The sequence below is a fragment of the Lutra lutra genome, chromosome 12, assembly GCF_902655055.1.
Source record: "Lutra lutra chromosome 12, mLutLut1.2, whole genome shotgun sequence".
In the NCBI taxonomy this organism is placed as follows: domain Eukaryota; kingdom Metazoa; phylum Chordata; class Mammalia; order Carnivora; family Mustelidae; genus Lutra; species Lutra lutra.
Genome location: NC_062289.1, coordinates 61668466 through 61674064, shown reverse-complemented (window position 1 = coordinate 61674064; position 5599 = coordinate 61668466).

Below are 5599 nucleotides of genomic sequence, written 5' to 3'. Positions count from 1 at the left end.
GTTGGTGTTTCATTGTGTGTATCCACAAATGGTGTTTCCTGTGCCTCCATTTCAATAGTGTCTTCTCCTTCAAGCTTGGTTTATTTTAAATATTTGATCAATTTTATAATTTATGGAATTAACTTGTTATTATTTTTTTAAGGTTTTTATTTATTTGACAGAGAGATAGAGAGCATGAGTAGGCAGAACGGCAGGGATACAGAGAGGGAGAAGCAAGCTCTCCGCTGAGCATGGAGCCCAAGGTGGGGCTCGATCCTAAGACCCTGGGATCATGACCTGAGCTGAAGGCAGACGCTTAACCAACTGAGCCATCCAGGTGCCCTAATCTGTTATTTTTAATAACAGAAGATGTTCTTTCTGATAAAATCAAAAGTATTGGTGCTTCTCCTAGACTATAATTTATAATTTTCAAATCTCTCTTTTAGATACATTTTTAAAAGATTTTATTTTTTCATTTGACAGACAGAGATCACAAGTAGGCAGAGAGGCAGGCAAAGAGAGAGGAAGGGAAGCAGGCTCCCCGCTGAGCAGAAAGCCCGATGTGGGGCTCGATCCCAGGACCCTGGGATCATAACCTGAGCCGAAGGCATAGGCTTAACCCATTGAGCCACCCAGGCACCCCTATTTCTTTATTTTAAATAACAATTTTATTGAACTGTAATTCACATTCTTGTGGCTCACCCATTTAAAGTGCAACATTCAGTGATTTTATTTATTTGAGAGAGAGAGAGAGAGAGCAGGTGTACAAGCACACACGCGGGGGGAGTGGCAGGCAGAGGGAGAAGGAGAAGCAGGCTCCCCGCTGAGCAGGGAACCCCACGTGGAGCTCAATCCCAGGACCCTGGGATCATGACCGGAGCCGAAGGCAGAGTCTTTAACCCACTGAGACACCCAGGCACCCCTAGATATTTTTTAATGTTTTTCTTTTCTAAAATGTTAAAGACTTCCATTCCAGTTGTGTATGACAGTGAATATACACAGCGTGATGCATTTTCACTCTGCTTTTCTGGCTCGAGCCCCACAGGCTGCCCATCGAGGCTCATCGTGTCTTCTTACTTCAGTTTCCAGCTTGTCAGGCACATTAGATATTTTACTTTATTTTATTTTATTATTTTTAAAAAATTTTATTTCTTTTTTTTTTAAAGATTTTATTTATTTGACAGAGAGAGATCACAAGTAGGTAGAGAGGCAGGCAGAGAGAGAGGAGGAAGCAGGCTCCCTGCTGAGCAGAGAGCCCGATGCGGGGCTCGATACCAGAACCCTGAGACCATGACCTGAGCCGAAGGCAGAAGCTTTAACCCACTGAGCCACCCAGGCACCCCAAGATTTTATTTCTTTATTGAGAGAGGGAGAGGGAGAAGCAGGCTCCCTGCCCTTTGTGGGACTCGATCCCAGGACCCTGGGATCATGACCTGAGCTGTAACCAGACCTTTAACCAACTGAGCCACCCAAGCACCTGGAAAATGCCTGATTTTTAAACACTTTTCATTATGGAAAATATTAAACATAAAGAGAAAATAGCATAATGAACCCCTCTGGACCCATGAAGAATGGTCAATTCATGAGTACTTATATTCTCATTTACTTCCTGCCCCACTCCAAAGTATCTTGAAGCATATCGCAAATATCATTTACTCCATCTGTGAATAGTTCTGTTTGTAGTTCTAAAAGGTAGGGAGTTCTTTTGGGGACATAACCATTATCATGCCTAAAAATTAATTTTTAAATCTGTTTGTTATTTTAACCATATAATGGACAACCCTAAGAAGTTTGGTGTCCTCTAAATGTTTTTCATTTGCTTTATCAATTTCCCCTGATTACGTTTTTGAAAGTTTTCATTATTATAAATGGCTTGAAGTGTGAATGGTTTTCCTAGCAACAATTACCTATTTCCTTTTAATTCAGAGCTTTGCCATACCATGATTGCTTTTCTGATAGATACATATGTTTTTAGTATTTTCAACTTGAATGAATCAAAACTTATGTCACTATCAGTAATAAGCCACATTTTGTTGTTGTTGAAATGACTATTTTTCATCCCAAAAGTTAAATTGAAGGGAATAGGAAAAAATGCACTTGGCACTGACTTCTGCCTTTCTTTTTCTTTCTTTCTTTCTTTCTTTCTTTCTTTCTTTCTTTCTTTCTTTCTTTCTTTCTTCTTTCTTTCTTCTTTCTCTCTTTCTCCCTTTCTTTCTTTCTTTTTAAGATTATCTGTTTATTTACTTATTTGACAGAGGAAGCACACAAGTAAGGAGAGCGGCAGGCAGAGGGAGAGGGAGAAGCAGGCTTTCTGTTAAGCAGTGAGCCCAACACGGGGCTGGATCCCAGGGTCCTGGGATCAAGACCTGACCCAAGGCAAAGCTTAACCTTAACCAACTGAGCCACCCAGGGACCCCTGTCTTTCTTTCTTCTTAAATTCACTCTTCAGCAAGATGGGAAGAAGTTTCATTCATCTTCAGGAAGCTGAGTCATTCACGACTGAATAGCTCCCATTACTTAAAAAAAAAAAAAAAAAAAAAAAATTCTCACATTCTTTGTGAAGTTTCACCCTTGCCTGAGGTCTGAGATCTGATTCAGAGTGAGTGGTATTTTATTCTAATTATACAGATTCATAATGTTGCTCAGGGAAGCTGTGCCCTGAGTCAGGCAGAATGGCAGGTGGGCAGGGGCACCTGGGTGGCTCAGTTGGTTGGACATCTGCCTTCAGCTTGGTTCACGGTCCTAGGGTCCTGGGATCAACCCTGCATCGGGCTCCTTGCTGGGCAGGGAACATGCTTCTCCCTCTCCCTCTGCCTGCTGCTACCCCTGCTTGTGTTCTCTCTCTCTGACAAATAAATAAAATTTAAAAAAAAAAAAAAAGAATGGAGTCGGGCAGCCAGGTAGAGGGGAGAACAACAGTTTCCCCCAAAGCCAAGCTTCTGAGTGGGCATTGGATTCTCACTCTGGGAAGTTTTATATCATATTTCAATTTAGGTGACCATGTTATGCATCGTATGTGCATTTCTGTGTTCTGTGTATTTTTGTGCTTATTGTAGTGTGCCAAATAATTCTCCTAAAGAAAAGAGTAGAGGAGGACTTTCTTCCTTTACTTATATATTCCATTAATTAACAAACATTTATTGAGCACTTTCTATGGGAAGATGCTGCAGGAGGTGCCAGCAGGTGGTGGGACGGTGTCCGGTGAAGGGAAGCTTTGCAGGGATCCGAGCAAGCTCAGAGTTCTCATCCAGCAAGTGCATTCCACTGCAAGCCCCAGTTTAACTTAAGCAAGCATCATCTACATTATATTAAAGCTGTGAACCGGGATTTAGTGTTTTTTCCCAGTTTTGTTTATATTTGTTATGTAAATTTGAAAAAAAAAACAGTTGAATGGAAGCAATCAGAATAGAGGATTCATATCTGATTTTGTTTGTACATATTTAAATAATGTTACAATGAAAATTATAGACCTTCTTTGGGCTCTCCCTCCCCTCCTGCCTTTCACACGAACTCTTCAGCAGTTTCAGGTCTCCCCCTTAACCACACAGGTGCACGCAGGCACACAGCACGGGCACACAGCCGTGCAAACAGTGTGCACACGCACACACCATGCACACGGCATGCACTCACACACCTGCATTAGCATACGCGCTCCAGAGGCCCTGCTGGAAACCTCAGGAACCTGGCAGGGGATCTTCTCTCCCTCCCAGAGGTTTACAAGTCGCGCTGGGAGGGATCCTAGAGCTATCCTTCCTGCACCTGCTGCTCAGAACGCCGCCAAGAGGCCCCGCCCCCTGCCCAAGGTCCCGTCTCCTGCAGGACGCCCCCTCCTCGCCCTGCCAAGCGGAGCACTGGCCCCAGACCCCTCCCGGGCTGTGCACTCTGAGCGGGACCCCCAAGTCAGCAACACCATCTGCTTTCGTTCTGCTCCTTCCGAAAGCTTGTACTTTTACCAGCCATCCTGGCAGGCCACGTCCAAGTTGATGAAAGGAGGCTGAGCTCTCCGGAGCGCTGCCTTCCGGCCTGGGGCGTGAGGCGGAGGAGTCGGTGCCCTGTTGAGAGGGCCAAGCGGCCCGGGGAGGGGCGGGGGAGGGCTAGGAGGAACTACAGCCCGGCATCCCGGGGAGATGAAAGGCACTGGGTGTCAAAGTAGGTAGGATTTGTTTTTATAACTCAAGAGGACAGAAGCAAAACCTGTGAGCGCAAGTCTTAGGGACCCAGATATTTGACCAAAAAAAAAAAAAAAAAAAAAAAAAAAAGACATAAAAGACATAAAAAAAAAAGACGCACACACAAAAAAGACATTAAAAAAAAAAAAAAAGAAAGAAAGAAAAGAAAAAACGAACAAAACTGTCCACAAATAGAATGAGCTGTCTTGGTAGGGGATGCGACCCATGAAAGTGTTCATACCAAGGATGAGGGCAGAGCACCAACATCCTGGGTCGCTGCTGCCCTGCCCCCCACAGGGGACATCTGTGACTCATGTTGAGACAACAGCTTGGCCCTCAGGGGCCATCCTCCTGACCCAAGCGCCCTCATCTGCGCATGATTCAGCCCTTGCCCAGAGAGGTGATCATTTCTAAAGCAAAATGCCATTTGGAGTGGTAATTCACCCTCGTGCGTTGGGAGCAGGAACCAGTGGTAGCCGCATCCTTTTAGATTTCAAATTGTTTCTATGTTTGAGGTCTAACTAAATACCAATGAGACAGGTGTTGGCAGGCTTGAGTGTCATCCCATCTGAAGTGTCCCCTCACTGAGTTCCCGTGAATCATGTCCAGGTGGACAAGGAGAATGTGTGGTTCAGCCTCAGTGACCAGACTAGCGATTTCAGTGCCTGGCTGCTTTTTCTTTTTTCTTTTTAAAAAGATTTTATTTATTTATTTGACAAATCTTTTTAAAGATTTTATTTATTTATTTGAGTACTTGTGATCAGAGAGATCACAAGTAGTCAGAGAGGCAGGCAGAGAGAGGGGGAGGCAGGCTCCCTGCTGAGCAGGGAGGATCCCAGGATCCCAGGATCCTGGGATCATGTCCTGAGCCAAAGGCAGAGGCTTTAACTCACTGAGCCACCCAGGTGCCCCCTGGCTGCTTTTTCTGCATGCACCCTCCCCGAGCCTTCCAGGGAGGGGGCTGAGTTTGTACCCTGGCCTTTGCACTTGCTAAGGGGGTAATTGAAGTAGAAGCTACACTTAGAAAAGATGGAATCCTTTTAGGAAGGGTCAGATCCTGGATCCTGGATCCCAGATCCTGGAGTCAGGAACCTGGGGAGCTGACATGGGCGTAGACCTGTATACTCCCTCTCCTGGTGGAGCCTGGAAGCCAGCACACCTTGGTATTGTCCACGCCTGGCACAGATGGGGAGCCCCAACATCACAGCTGTAGTACGGTGGTGGCGGGGACTGCTCAGGTCCTGACCAAGCCTGGGAGGATCTGGTTTCGAGCAGGGGAGGCGAGGACTCCGTGCAGGTGGGGCGGGGAAGATGCGGGATGACCTTCAGAGGCTGAGCTCCAAAGCCAGTGGGCATCTTGGGGGAGGCCTGGGTGAGACATGGGTCCTGAGGGTGCCTTGACGTATTAGCCCCAAAGCACCTGGCACGAACTCCTGGGGTGTGAGGTGAGG